Raw genomic sequence first — 16029 nt, 5'->3', positions numbered from 1 at the left:
TGAAGATTTTTTCTTGCAAAACAAACAAAGAACTAAATAATTTCATGTTAACATTACTTGGCAACAGGGAAAGTGAGGCAAGTTGCACTGGTGCATTTGTGACAGCTTCACTTGAAATGCCTTCACCGCATAATACATGCCATGTCCATGAACTGACAGATTTCCTTGCTGAGCTCAAAAACTCGATTGAGAACTTTTCCCCAACTCAGCCAACGGACCTCTGTATGATAAGGAATGTCGGCAAACTCTGAATCTATTTCCCACATAAAAGACTGAAATTGACGGTGATTTAAACCTTTAGTTTAGATAAAATGTACGGTTTGCGTTACGGTGATCATTACATGCTCCATTTTTAGGACTTTACCACACAGCGTTTCCTGGTGTGTGATGCAGTAATATGCTGATAACTGACTGGTACATTTCTCCTCCTGCATCTTTACTAGATCCTACATCCTGCTCAACACCAGCGCTCAATCTTTCAACACTTTGAAATACGTTTTAAAAAATGTATTTTCCTGTCGTCCTGACAATAAAACTTGCTTTCACAACAGCTTCACTTTGTGATTTTGCTCTGCTGAAATGTCAGATTCTTCTTTAGCTCTCCTACCTTCTGTAGTTTCTGCATTTCGGTTTTTCAGCTTGTGTTTTGTCTTGTAGTGCCGTTTTAAATTAAATTCCTTAATTACAGCCACATTAGCTCCACAAATAAGATACAGGTTTACCAGCAATGTCTGTAAACATAAATTCAGCCTCCCGCTGCCGGTGCTGAAAGGCTCTGTTTTCAGAATCAACTTTTCTCTTCGCCATTGTGAGGGGCTAGGTAACAGAAGTTTGCTAATTGACGCGGGAATGTTCCCAGTTAGCCTAGCATTTGGCAAGGAGGCCGCAGCGCTGCATTATGGGATCTGTAGTTTGTGTTTTATTAGCGCCTTATATCGCCGGGCCATGCATAACAATAATAATAAATATATATAAAATGATCTTGCGGGCTGGATATAAATGTACGCCGGGCCGGATGTGGCCCGCGGGGCTTGACTTTGACACATGTGAGTTACCTGGACTCACAAGATCACATTAGATGTCAAACAGCAGGAAAATCGCTGGAGTTTTAAGAGGCAGACAACTACACCCACACCACATTTATGCTATCGCTATTTATTGTGGTTTAACCTGTCAAGGACAAAAACGTACAGAAAATTCTGCATCAAGCCTTGTAGTCATAGCTTTCCCAGTTTTGGTAAGCCTGGATTGACAGCGTGGTGGCGTGATGGTTGGTGCTGTTGCCTCCCAGCAAGAAGAGCCAGGGTTCAAATCCACAATCTGTCTGGTTTGCAGTGTGTAACTACAAAAAGTTGCATTTCCTGCATGAATGCAGTGTAGTGGAATCTGAAAAAAGCAGAAGACGGACAACTACCTGCTGAAAACTCTGTGTTGAAGTCTGCTGAAAACTGCTTTATTTGAAAGCCTACACTGAAGAGTGTCAAGAACTCAGGGAGAGAAGATGTGCAGCAAGAGGCACAGATAGGATTCGAACCTGCGCCTCCTGGTCTCAAGATACAGAAGGCGCAGAACAGTTTAAAGTTTGAATGGTGAAAATCAGCTGAAAAGTGAGGGAGGGGTTAACCAGCAAAGGTCTGAGCAACTACAATAAGGTAGAATAAACTTTAAAGAGAAACAGGATCACTATAGTGTGAATGCCTAATGGCCTAATGGCATTCACACAATTAGAGTTAGGTTAATTGGTGATTCTAAATTACCCATGAATGTAAGCGCAAATGATTGTTTGCCTCCATGAAATCGTCAACCCCCATATTGGTTCATTAAGCAAGACTAGCAGTAATTGCCTTGACTAACAAAGTATACTTCGTTGATACAACGTAATCTGATTACATTAAACCACCAAATGCCAAATGTGTTGGTTTGACATGGTCAAAAATGGGTTATTGTACTTGGTTAAATCACGTGGAAATAGGTGCCATGATTAAAATCACTTGTTTTACACTTTGATCGAGCATTTCCTGTAAATGTAAGTTTGGTGATTCCTTTTTCTTTTCCTCTTTCTAACATGTGTAAAATTTGTCAGAAGCTGTTGTGTCTTAAGTTTTAATTTCCTGTTTGGACAACCCAGATCTACATAAATGTTTCTTCCTGCAGCAAACAGTCCTAGTTATCCCTCTTGCTGTTTATGAAATCACAATCAAATGTAATTTAAAAGAAATGAGAAAATGCAATTATCACACAGTGTAACACACCTCAAATTGAATTCACGAACTGATATCACATGGATTCGCAAGCGTAATCTGCTTTGATTTGGCAAGTTATTCCATTACGCTGCGGCTACATGAGCTGAAATAATTGCTTTCTGCCTCTCTCTATCTCTCTCTCACACAGAGAGAAACACTATGTACGTTATACTCTTGGGGTGCCTGAATGAGCAGGGTCTAAATGGTTTTCCGACAGTATATTGGTGAGGGGGCATTTATCTCTTTCTTTTTAGCGTGGAAAGAATAACCTGTCTCATTTGAGGCTCATTCGTCCATAAGCAGCAGCAGATTTAGTCAGACTGAGAGTGAATAACACCAGTGTTAATTCTCTGAATAATAATTTCAGGAGGGAAAAGAATGTGACAGGAAAGAATCTATGAATCAGCACAAAGGTGTTTTTAAAGAAGTAACCAGAGATGGGCAGTAACGCGTTACTGTAATCTGATTACTTTTTTCAGGTAACGAGTAAAGTAAGGGATTACTATTGCAAAAACGGTAATTAGATTACTGTTACTTTCCCGTAGGAACGCTGTGTTACTGCGTTACTAAAACTGTGATTTTTTTTGCGAGAATGTTTCATGACAGTGACATAAGCGAGTGCGACGTTCGTGACAACAGCTGTGTGCAGATCAACAGTGGATCATATATCGAGTGCAGGAGAGAGTATGAGCGTTCAGCGTTTAAAGCGTGGAAGTACTGACCTTACTTTGAGTTTGATTCCATAAAAAGTGACAAAAACATTAGTGTCCGTTGTGCGTGGGAAGAAAACTTCTATTTACAGCGAAAAAAACCCTAAACTTCTAAGCAAGCACCGAGTGCGCTACCATGTAATGGGAAACTCATAGAGAAACTCGTGGATTCTTCCACTGACCACTGCGCCACACCTGCACCAGGGTAAACCTCCGCCTACCCTACTCCTGCTTTACCGGTGAAAATAGAGCAACAGGACCACTAGTCTTTGATGTTATTTATTTTCTGCTGTGTTTTACTTGCATCTATTTGAAAGAGTGAGTGTAAACACACAAAAAAATAATAATTATGTGCTGGAATGTGCAGAAAATAAGTTTAAATGTTAAACAATTTTCTTCCAGTCAGAGAATTTTGCATATAATTAAATTTTTGCTTGATGCATAAAGTTAAAAGGTTAAAACTAATAAAACAAGTTTTTTTTTTCCATTGGATTACATTTTGTATGATGGATTATGCAGGAAAAGTAGAATTGGGCTGAAAGATCTATCGCTTTATCACCTATTCAGGTTGTAAATTGTGTTTTTAAAAAGTAACTAAGTAAGTAAGTAACTAAGTAATTAATTATCTTTGAAAATAAGTAATCAGTAAAGTAACGGGATTTCTTTTTTAGGTAAGTAATCGGTAATTAGTTACTGATTACTTTTTTCAAGTAACTTGACCAACACTGGTAGTAACTGAGTAAGTATGAAAGTAATCAGGGCTGATAATCCAGCTTGTCAGAGGAATGACTCAGAGGTTTTTTTGGTCAGGTGATGACCAAAAAAATAGAATAGCAACCTCTCAAAGGAAGAAGAGGGTCGTATGAGCTGTAATGATGCACAAATCTACACATTAATAGGGTATATAATGATGAACTCCAGACTTCTAATTTTTGATTCTAATTTTTGCCTCATAACTTTTGCACTGTCCACTTCCTGCTGTGACAAAACAAATTTCCCACGTGTGGGACTAATAAAGGTTATCTTATCTTATCTTATCTTATCTTGCCCTTACTTTAGAATACTATTCTTGATTACTTTTAGTGCCCTAATTGTTGATACAAGACCCAACCCACACTTCCAGATTGTTTTCTTTGTTTTCTTTGTTCTCACTTGTTGTGACCATATTAACAAACTGTAGGTATGGTGTAGGTGAAAGTCACAGTGACTTAATAGATTCACCTCACAGGTTCAAAAAAGGCCTCGTGGGAGATTTAACCGTCATATACACCAGATCTGGGCAGACCAGTAGAGCAGTAGACCTGTAAAGCACATCCAGCCCAGCCAATGGGCTAGTTGGTGTTTACCCTTTTCAGCTTGACTGTGAAAGCACTTAAACGAGTGTTGTAAGATTTGGATCCAATACAGCGTAGTGTGTTACCAGTGGTGTTTCTGGTTAACAAGCTCCTCCTGTGTAATTTTGTAAAATTCCTCCACCTTTCTCATGATAATTTAACCCCTTGAGTCAAGATCTTGCATGATGCTCTGGACACAAGGCCGATTGATGGTCGTTTTATATTTCTTCCATTTATGAATAATCACACCGACCTTCTCACCAAGCGTCCTCTCATCCATCCATCCATCCATCCATCCATCCATCCATCCATCTTCTTCCGCTTTATCCGGGGCCGGGTCGCGGGGGCAGCAGCCTAAGCAGAGAAGCCCAGACCTCCCTCTCCGCAGCCACCTCCTCTAGCTTATCAGGGGGAAACACCAAGGCATTCCCAGGTCAGCCGAGACATATAATCTCTCCAGCGTGCCCTGGGTCTGCTCTGGGGCCTCCTCCTAAAACAAAACCAGTTCATGAAATTTTACATAAATTATTCAATATAAAAAAACTAACTCACACTCAGATAAACCAAAATAATACAAATGTAATAAAGACTGAGATCACTTGGCTGTAAACAACAGTACTATAGTACACTGCTGTTACAGGCAAGTGTTGTCATGTGACTGTAATCCACAGCGTCTCAGACGTAAAGACAGAGGTGGAGAAATCAACAGGCTGACGATGTCACTGATGTTTACATCTGCCTGTGTGCTACAACTCTGCACCCAGAGGCTGTGCACCATTCACTCATTTACACACAGAACTCTGAATAAAGCTTCAAATTCATGTGTCACAGTGATAAAGGACCTCAATAGAGTAACATATTGTCCAGTCACACGCCTCTTATACTTCCCCAAGATCCTAAACTGCATACTGGATCTATTAAAAAAAAACATGGCTTCGTAGTTGTAGAGTCTGGATGCTGAAGTGGGAAGCATGCAGTCCAGATGTTTCACCAACATGTTTGTCATGAAGTCTAATTCAGTTGTGGTATTTTATTTTTATTCACATTTTACACACACTGGGGTCATGGATCAAAAACAGGGTTCAACACCATTTCTCCTGATCTGTGTTTAACAGCAGAGCATCACAGACACTGATTTACTGAACTGTTTATGCTGTTCAGTATCAACAATTCTCAAATGATGCTCAGGCCTGCAGAGCTGCAGCACACGTCGCAGATATAAATGACATCATCACTCACCTGTGACGTCACCTGATCGGTCCTTAAAAACACGTTCTAAAAGGCAACAACAACACGTTTTCACTCTGCATCATCAGCTTATCTCCTGCTGTTTGCTTTGTAGTTACATTTGTACAATCTAACAGTGAGAACCACCTCAGCATTAAAGGAATAGTTCTCCATTTTTGTGTTTCTAAAACTTTTCACAGGTCACATCATAAATGCAGAACTCTGTTATTACATTATTGGAGTGCGTAAAGCAGCAATATTAGTCGTGTTTTCAGGATGTTTTCAAAATTGAAAAACTCACCAGCGATGACTTTAATGTTGAAACGTTGTTGCTTTGGGTGAAGATGTGGAATAATACAGGAGTATTCTCCACTGTCGACCAGCTTGGTGTTTCTGATGACTATGGAGGCGTTACCAAGCTTCAACTCTTCTGAGAAATGTGAGACCCGACCTTTGAACTGCTCGTCTTGTCCCGGACGTCCGTTATTGTATTCGTCGCGAGCAGAGTACAGGAACACCTCCTTCTGACCATCTTTCTTCCAGTCAAAGACCTCATGTTGAAGGCTCATCTTGGTGCTGAGGGAGCAGGGTAAGATGGCATCTCTTCCTTCTGGGACCACCACTGTGACAACTCCCCGCCCTGAAGGATGAAGCATATTTTAATCCTTGTGTTTAAGTAAGTTAATAGTCCTAAAACATATGTAGGTAACCTCCATTACTCTAAAAACACAGTTTATAAATATGAAAAAGATTTATTCACTGATCTCATGTCATACTTTGTGAAATGACCACGAGACTCGTTTAGTTTTGACAGGTCAGTGTGTCACAATCATCACACATTTTACACTTTTTAATATTGCGTGTTTTACTTCTGTTTACACAAGTCACTCATTAGACCTACAACTTGGACCAATGTCTAAAAAGTAAAAACGCAGATCCAAGGTAATAACAGTTTTTGAATATAAAACAGTTCAAAATAATGATTCAATTTGTTGTCACAAAATCCAAAAATTAAAATAAAATAATTTAAACATTTTCACAAAATCAAATAAAAACTTAAAATCTACTCTCGAAGAGCAGTGTGAGGTAGTCAAACTCGAACATCAAGGAAGGTGGTAGGGGAGCAGACTCAGCTGACATTTTGGGTTTCCAGAGGTGAGCAATTTATTTACAGCGGACCCCATCCTACATGAAACTTAATAAAACTTCCCCCCAAAGTAACTCAGTAAACAAAACTCAAAAGTACATGGGTTTGGTAACATAGATTACCTCTCCTCTCTCTTCTGAATCTGCAGAGACTGGCTATATATAGGGCCGGCAATTTCCCTTCAATTAGTCCGGCCAGCGCCACTCATTTGGGCTGAGTGATCTAAAACTCTACATAGTTGATTAAAAATGACAAAAACCTCCTCACACTTCTGATTAGCACATTTACCCAACTAAATGGCTGTATTAAGGAAAAAAACAAGATTCAACAAATCCCTTCGGACCTGGAAACAAACAAAAGGAAGCATTTCTATAGTAAAAGAAACCCCTCCTCTTGGTTCAACCTGCTAATATCATGTGTGACATCATCAGCACTTTAAAATGAGGAAATGCTAGGCGAGCCTTTCCCCACACCTGACCTACATGAAGACTGAAAAGAAAGAACAAAGTATGAACAAATGACTTAATCTGTAACATAATAAAATATAAGAAACATGTAACTGAGTAGTAATAATAGTGAGTGCAGCAATGTTACTTTGACAAAATCGTCGAATCAAATAAATCCAGAGACAGAATAATGTTCATAATGTTCAAAAAAAAGGTCAACACATCTGGGGCAAATGTAGAGCATTACAGCTGCTTCGGTCCTTAAAAAGATGCTTTTTGTGTTTTTCAGTTTGATGTAATTTCACTTCTTTCTTTTTTATAAGTCAACTGGTTACCCAGCATGCCTCAGTGGTATAAATATGTAATATGACATTTGTGTCTGTGGTTCTCCCTCACTCAGGACACAGCAGACTTGAGTGCAGCGGGTTGGTTGGTTGGTTGCTTGTTTGTTTGTGTGTTTGTTTGTTTGTTTGTTTGTTTGTTTGTTTGTTTCCGCTGGCCAAGGGATGCATTTAATCCTTCCTCTAACAGAAAGGATTTTTCTATAGTGGAAATACACAGGACTGATACAGTAAACTCTTTAATTCACTGTTAAATTCTCCAGTTGTATATACTTCTGTTATAACTACTACCAATACTACAACAACTAATAATGATAATACTAATAAGAAGAAGAAGAATCATTAATAAGAACCACTAATAAGAGCCACTGTCCTCTCTTTTCTCCCTAAAACACTAAAGAGATCTAAGAAATTTGGGAAACCATATAATCAAACATATTTAAAGTTGTGGCTGAGTAGCTGTTATAGTTTGTTCTTACATATGCTGCTTCTTCTGACTTACAGTTTTCGTTGTGGTTGAAAAGAAATGTTAAACTGTGAGTGAATTTAAGTAGTACAGACTTTACTTCGTTTTGGTCCACAGAAATACCACCACCCGTAGGTGCAAAAAAGAACTACGGTGGAAGATCATAAACTTCCTCTTTCTGGCAATGTAGGTCGGTAATAGCTGAAAGAAGTCTCACTTTAACAGTCGTATCTAATAATCTGAGTAATCCAGATCCCCCATATTATTATTATCTTTTATATTCTGGATTTATAAAGTTTAAATTTCACATTCGTAACATTTAGATTTACAGCACTGTATATACATTTAGCTGAAAGTGCAATTTATGATTTTTATTTTAAATTTCTCCGATCAGTAAATTTGAATGCAGTTAGGCTACTGAGGATTAGTCTCTTACCATTTTCATGTCCTTTCGTAGAGGCAGTTACAAGGAAAAGGCAGAAATAACTCCGGAGTTTTCATATTTTTGACGCAACTGTACAGTAATGACTGAGGTGAGTTTTATATACCAGTAATTGTTGCCCCTTTGCCCCTTTGCTGTCCCTTTGCTGTCAAAGAGCGCATGTGTAAGTGAGGATCAAGATGTTTATATCCAGTCTGAATTTTACTTTCTGCATCCGTCAATCCGCTCGGGTCAGATAGGCGCTAATTTAGTCATTAAACTGTGACTCTCAAACCAGAGAGCATAAAAAGTTTCATCTTGTTGCCAGCATGTTTGTTCTCTATCAGTATAGAGAGAGCACGACAATTCTGCTACCGAGAAAAAAATGTTTGGAAGAGCGACACATCTCGACACATGTCGTCACATCTCACTGTGAGTATGACTATGCGTGTCCACCCACTGTTCTGCGCTGCAGTCAATGACTGTAGAAAACAAGGAAAGAGGCTGTCCTGTATGTATTTATGTATGTATGTATGGAGAGCCAGGAGTGACAAAATGAAGGTACTTGGTGGTTGCTTTCTTAGCAGCCTCTTCATGGTTTCCATTTGCCTGTAGGATCCCCAGGTACTTCTAACTGTCCTCGATGTCTGCAGTGTTGCCTTCTGGTAGTTCGATCCCCTCAGTTCTGACTATCTTCCCTCTCCAACTACATATACACACATATACACACACACATATATATATATATATATATATATATATATATATATATATATATATATATATATATATATATATATATATATGTATATATATATATATATATATATTAGGGGTGCAACGATATTCGTATCGATATTGAACCGTTCGATACAGTGCTTTCGGTTCGGTACGCATATGTATCGAACAATACAACATTTGTAATTTATTTTATCAACTTTCCTTCTGACGATGCTGTCTGTGTTGAGCGCTCAGTGAATCTGCGTTCGACTACTCCACCTAGGCTGCACTGTCGACCCTAGGCGGAGCAGTCGAACGCAGATTCACTGAGCGCTCAACACAGACAGCATAGTCAGAAGGAAGAGCGCAGGGCAAGCTAGCAAGACAGAAGTTAAGCTCTCCTTGCAACATGGACGTTCCCCACTTTCATTCAGATCTGGCGTTTGGAATTATTTTGGTTTTCATGTGACGTATGACCCTGAAGGTAAGCGAGTCATGGACTAAAGTAAAACAGTATGTTGGATGTGCCATGCAATGCTCAATTACATGGGTGGGAACTAGTGTGTTAGCGCAGTTAGCTCGTTAACGTGTTGGCGTCTAGCCCCATGCACGGGGCGATCGGCGGTAGCTCGTTAACGGAGATTTGCCGTGTTGTGGCGTTAAGGTCATTTCAACGAGATTAACCTGAAAGCACTAGTGGGAACACAACGAATATGACTGCACATTTACATCATCTTAGTGCAAAGACAAAAACAACAAGCATGCTACTAACTTTAGCCGAGTCATTTAGACAGCTGTTAGCACATGATTCTCCTTATGCTGCTGAGAATATAGCCCAGAAGAAGCGGATAGTATAGCTTTTATTTTGGAAAGAGGCATTTCTCTGTAATAAACTCTCTTTTCCAAAGATGAGTGATTCCTCAATCAGATACAGGGCTCGCAAAATCGCTAGCCCGACGTCCTGGGGGTAGCGATTTTTTTCAGACGGGCTACCCTGCCTGTCGGGCTATTGTAGGAAGGAAAAATATATGTCAATGCTTTTGCATTCTTTCAGAAATGTAGCTGGGTAATTATGTTATTGGCATCGGTGAGCCACTGTCAATATGTGACATATTGAAATCGCGTTTGAATTTGCGCTTGTTTTTTTGCTTTCACTTTGCAATCGTGCGAACTGTGTATAGAGAGCGACAGCACTGATCTGTGAGTGATGATAATTTGTGCACCAATTCCTCTGACATCGTCTTATTAATCGTTAGCTTACTATGCAAACATGACAAGTGAAATCTCCCGCAGCAAGCCTAAACATGTGAGAGGTTGATCGCGCAGAGAATCGCTGAGCTTATGTGAGTGCGTGTGTAAAAGCAGCAGGATTTATATTTGACTACAATGACCTGGATGACTGAGAACCTTCACAGACAGATATATATTTTAGTTCTGCTGAGCCAAATAAGACAGGTCAGGGTGAAGAAGTGACAGCCAAAGAAAAGCTCACCACAAAACGGAGAAGTTATGACAAATCAGACTATAAGGCAAAAAGAAAGTGCAGCTTTATGGTTTCATGGACAAAATAATTTCTGTGGCTGCAATATGACAAGCTAAATAACCAGGGCTGCACATAAGTGGTCCGCAGGTGCGCATTCGCTGTCAAAATAAAAAACACGCACAAGGGTTAGGGTTAAATTTAAAAACTGTACTTTTGAGTTAAAATATATATTTATAATTTTAATAAATGACAAATTAAAAAGGCATGAACATTTTTTTTGTATCGAAAAAATATCGAACCGTGACACCAAAGTATCGAACCGAACCGAACCGTGAATTTTGTGTATCGTTGCACCCCTAATATATATATATATATATATATATATATATGTATGTGTGTGCTCACAGTACATCATTGACTTTTCAAGTTTGTAAATAAAGTATTGTTATCACGTTTCTCAGTGCCTCCGTCTCAGTCTGCATTTGAGTCCGTTTTCCTACTTCTGCCTTTCAGCCGTGACAAAAACAAATTTCTACTTGTTGATTTAAATCCTTCCTGCCTCAAACATGAACATTTTATATCTTCACACAGACTTACAATCTTGTCATCACAAATCTGGCAAAGAACAATCGAACACGCACTGTAGATCCAAAAATAAAGGAAGTTACATCCAACTTTCATAGTTTTTAATATCCATTTTGTTAAATATAAACACATGAAAAAAGGTAACAATAAAAGATTAACCAAGATGACAATTCGACTCACCAATTCGACTCACAGTGTTTTAAATACACAGATATGGCAACAATGAAGTATAAAACGACACACCACTTTGATTGCTAAAATCTGTACAGTTTTCAATTAGCATCAGCACAAAGTACAAGCATACAAAATGCTTTACAACTGTCATTGTATCAGTTAAATAAAACAGGTACACTTGGATTACCACGTCAGGTGGCGACCGTGGGTCAGGGGGTTGGGAAGCGCATCTGTAACCGGAAGGTCACCGGTTCGATCCCCGTACTCTCTGTCCTGGTCGTTGTGTCCTTGGGCAAGACACTTCACCTACCGCCTACTGGTGTTGGCCAGAGGGGCCGATGGCGTGATATGGCAGCCTCGCTTCTGTCAGTCTGCCCCAGGGCAGCTGTGGCTACAACTGTAGCTGCCTCCACCAGTGTGTGAATGCGAGAGTGAATGAATAGTGGCATTGTAAAGCGCTATATAAATCCAATCCATTATTATTATTATTTAGTCCACACCGATCTTACCCTTCCAAAGCGACAAGTCCTCCTCTCCAACTTCTGCAGAAATCCTTACCTTGGGAAACTGGCTGCAACAGTTTTTATCTCTTCAAATGTCCTGAAGATATCCAGTAAAACAGTGTATCAGCAGTTACAGTAGCTGGCCACTTTTTATAAGACCACTCTGCCAAACATAAACTGTGTGAGTACAGTCTGGCAGTGCAAGTTATACCAACCTATAAACAAAATATGGTACATTGTTATTAAAATTTTTACTTACACTACCAGTTAAAAGTTTGGACACACCTTCTCATTTTATTTTCATGACTATTTATATTGTAGATTCTCACCCAAGGCATCTGTCATGATCCTGAGTCCATGACTCAGTGATTTTGTGTTTGGTGTATTTATTGTTATTATTTTCATTATTATTTGTGGGCTGTCTTGGGATGATTTGTGTTTTGGGATTTTAGATACTGAGTTTCTGGGTTTGTGCTCCCTCTGTTGGTCCCTGGTGTTAGTGTTCCCCTGTCTCGTCAGTTTAATCAGGTCCAGCTGTGTCTCCCACCTGTGTGTGATTTCCCAGTGTCCCTCTGTGTATTTATAGTGTGTGTTTCCCTCAGTTCCTCGTCATGTCCTCTGTGTTCATCCTCTGTGTTACCCTGCGTACTCTGCATTACTCTGTGAATCCCCTGCGTGCTCTCCCTGCTGTCCTCCCTTCATGTTCAGGTTTGCTACTCTTTGGTTTAGTTTCTCCCAGTTTAGTTCATCCGTAGTTCTTAATGATGGTCAAATGAAGCTTTCTGAAGCACTGAAGCTTGTGTTGAAAAATGGTTCATTACTCGAAGCTTTTCAACACAGTCCTCTCTGGTGACATCTGGTGGCCTAAAATATGAAGAGCAGCTTGAATCCACAAAATAAAACCAACTGCTTCATTAAGATTGCCCACTCTACAGAGTGGAATTCTGTCTGATATTGGGCCACCGTTGTGTTGCTTTGAACGTGTATTTTTTGGTGGTTAAAAAATGTGTTTTATTTGTTTAATAAATAGTTTTGACCAGTAAACTCTCCTTGTTATGCACCATGGTGTGGTCTTTCTTTGCTTGTGACTTCTTGATATTGGTAAATACAATAATTGAAAAATACCACGTTACATATAATATATACATATAATAATGTACAACACATTATGGAGTATGCTTCAGCTGTGAGGTCCTGCCTCCATGCACTTATGCAATTAATCGCTAGAATCAGAATCAGAATCGTCTTTATTGGCCAAGTATACGTGCAGACACATACAAGGAATTTGGTTCCGGTAGATGGTGGCTCTCAAGCACAGCAATGTAAATATCACACACACACACACACACACACACACACACACACACACACACATATAAATATAAATAACTAATCTAAACTTATATACATAAAATACAGAAATTAAATGAGGTGGAATGAATACTACAGAATGTACATAAGGTGCGGTTGCAGTCTGGCAGTGGACGGGTGTATTTATAAATAATATTATATTAGGGAAATTTCCCCAGACATATTTTTGACCTGGGGGTAGAATAGAAAGGAAAAATAGAAAGGAAAATGCTTATGAACTTCCATCCATCCATCCATCGTCATCCGCTTTGTCCGGGGTCGGGTCGCGGGGGCAGCAGCCTAAGCAAAGAGGCCCAGACCTCCCTCTCCCCAGCCACCTCCTCCAGCTTGTCCGGGGGAATACCAAGGCGTTCCCAGGCCAGCCGAGAGATGTAATCTCTCCAGCGTGTCCTGGGTCTGCCCCGGGGCCTCCTCCCGGTGGGACATGCCTGGAACACCTCACCCAGGAGGCGCCCAGGGGGCATCCTTGTCAGATGCCCGAACCACCTCAGCTGGCTCCTTTCGATGTGGAGCAGCAGCTGCTCTACTCTGAGCCCCTCCCGGATGGCCGAACCTCTCACCCTATCTCTAAGGGAGAGGCCAGCCACCCTTCGGAGGAAGCTCATTTCTGCCGCTTGTATCCGCGATCTCGTTCTTTCGGTCACTACCCACAGCTCGTGGCCATAGGTGAGGGTAGGGACGTAGATCGACCGGTAAATTGAGAGCTTCGCTTTTACACTCAGCTCCCTCTTCACCACGACGGACCGGTGCAACGTCCGCATTACTGCACCCCAATCCGTCTGTCGATCTCCGGCTCCCTTCTCCCATCACTCGCGAACAAGACCCCGAGATACTTGAACTCCTCCACTTGGGGCAGGAACTCATCCCCGACCCGGAGTGGGCACTCCACCCTTTTCCGGCTGAGAACCATGGCCTCAGATTTGGAGGTGCTGATCCTCATTCCCGCTGATTCACACTCGGCTGCGAACCGTTCCAGTGCGAGCTGGAGGCCTTCACCCGATGAAGCCAACAGAACCACATCATCTGCAAAAATCAGAGATGAGATTCTGAGGCCACCAAAGCGAAAGCCCTCCGCCACTTGGCTGCGCCTAGAAATCCTGTCCATAAAAATTATGAACAGAACCGGAGACAAAGGGCAGCCCTGGTGGAGCCCATCACCCACCGGGAACGAGTCCGACTTATTGCCGGCAATGCGAACCAAGCTCTTGCAACGGTTGTATAGGGATCGAATGGCCCGTAGCAATGGGCCAGACACCCCATATTCCCGCAACACCTCCCACAGGACACCCCGAGGGACACGGTCGAATGCCTTCTCCAAGTCCACAAAACACATGTAGACTGGTTGGGCAAACTCCCATGCACCCTCAAGTATCCTGGAGAGGATAAAGAGCTGGTCCAGTGTTCCGCGACCAGGACGAAAACCGCATTGTTCCTCCTGTATCCGAGGTTCGACTAACGGACGAACTCTCCTTTCCAGCACCCTGGCATAGACTTTCCCAGGGAGGCTGAGGAGTGTGATCCCCCTGTAGTTGGAACACACCCTCCGGTCCCCTTTCTTAAAGATGGGGACCACCACCCCGGTCTGCCAGTCCACAGGTACTGCCCCTGATCTCCACGCAACATTGCAGAGGCGTGTCAACCAGGACAGCCCTACAACGTCCAGAGCCTTCAGGAACTCGGGGCGGACCTCATCAACACCAGGGGCTCTGCCACCAAGGAGTTGTTTAACTGCCTCAGTGACCTCGCCCCCGGAAATTGGCGGGTCATTCCCCTCATCCCCAGACTCTGCTTCCTCCTCGGAAGACGTGTCAGTGGGATTAAGGAGGTCCTTGAAGTATTCCTTCCACCGCCTGACAATTTTCTCAGTCGACGTCAGCAGCGCTCCGCCAGCACTATACACAGTGCAGGTAGAGCACCGCTTTCCCCTCCTGAGACGTCTGACGGTTTGCCAGAATCTCTTCGAGGCAGTCCAAAAGTCTTTTTCCATGGCCTCTCCGAACTCCTCCCACACCCGAGTTTTTGCTTCAGCCACTGCCCGAGCCGCATTCCGCTTGGCCTGTCGATACCTGTCGGCTGCCTCCGGAGTCCCACAGGCTAACCAAGCCCGATAGGACTCCTTCTTCAGCCTGGTGGCTCCCTTCACCTCTGGTGTCCACCATTTGGTTCGGGGATTACCACCACGGCAGGCACCCACCACCTTGCGGCCGCAGCTCAATGCAGCACCTTCGGCAATGGAGACGCTGAACATGGTCCATTCGGACTCAATGTCCCCGGTCTCCCTCGGAATGCTGTTGAAGCTCTGCCGGAGGTGTGCGTTGAAGATCTCGCGGACTGGGGCCTCTGCTAGACGTTCCCAGCACACCCTCACTACGCGTTTAGGTGCACCAGGTCTGTCCAGCTTATGAACTTGCAAATTAAAAACATGATGCATTTAAGGTAACCCTTTTCCATTTTTATTTAAAAAGAAAATTTGTTCTAGTGTGCGATGGCTGAACCTGTTCCTTTTTGTGGAGATAATTTCTCCTGCCTTAAGGAAAATCCCTTCACATGGAACAGAAGAGGCTGGAGTGCAGAGAAACTGGTAGAGATGCAGTTATACAGTCTACCTGGGCCCCACAAACGATCAGATAAAGAGAATAAATAAATTCAATTGCTGCACATTTGGCAGACTAACATTTTCAGATTAATTAAACAATAATATATATATTTTTACAACATTACATGTAAAGAGTCAAGTGGAAGTTTTTCTAGAGTTATTTAATGATATTTATATTATGGAAGCAGATTTTTGACATTTTACCTTTTTCCCGTTTTCAGATATAATAAACACGCACAAAACAAAAGCAAACGGCCAGAAC

Source organism: Copadichromis virginalis, linkage group LG4 (assembly GCF_057382275.1).
Source record: "Copadichromis virginalis isolate Kocher_CV1m ecotype Utaka linkage group LG4, C_Virginalis_male_GT1.1, whole genome shotgun sequence".
Classification (NCBI taxonomy): domain Eukaryota; kingdom Metazoa; phylum Chordata; class Actinopteri; order Cichliformes; family Cichlidae; genus Copadichromis; species Copadichromis virginalis.
Note: the sequence above shows the minus strand (reverse complement) of the source record.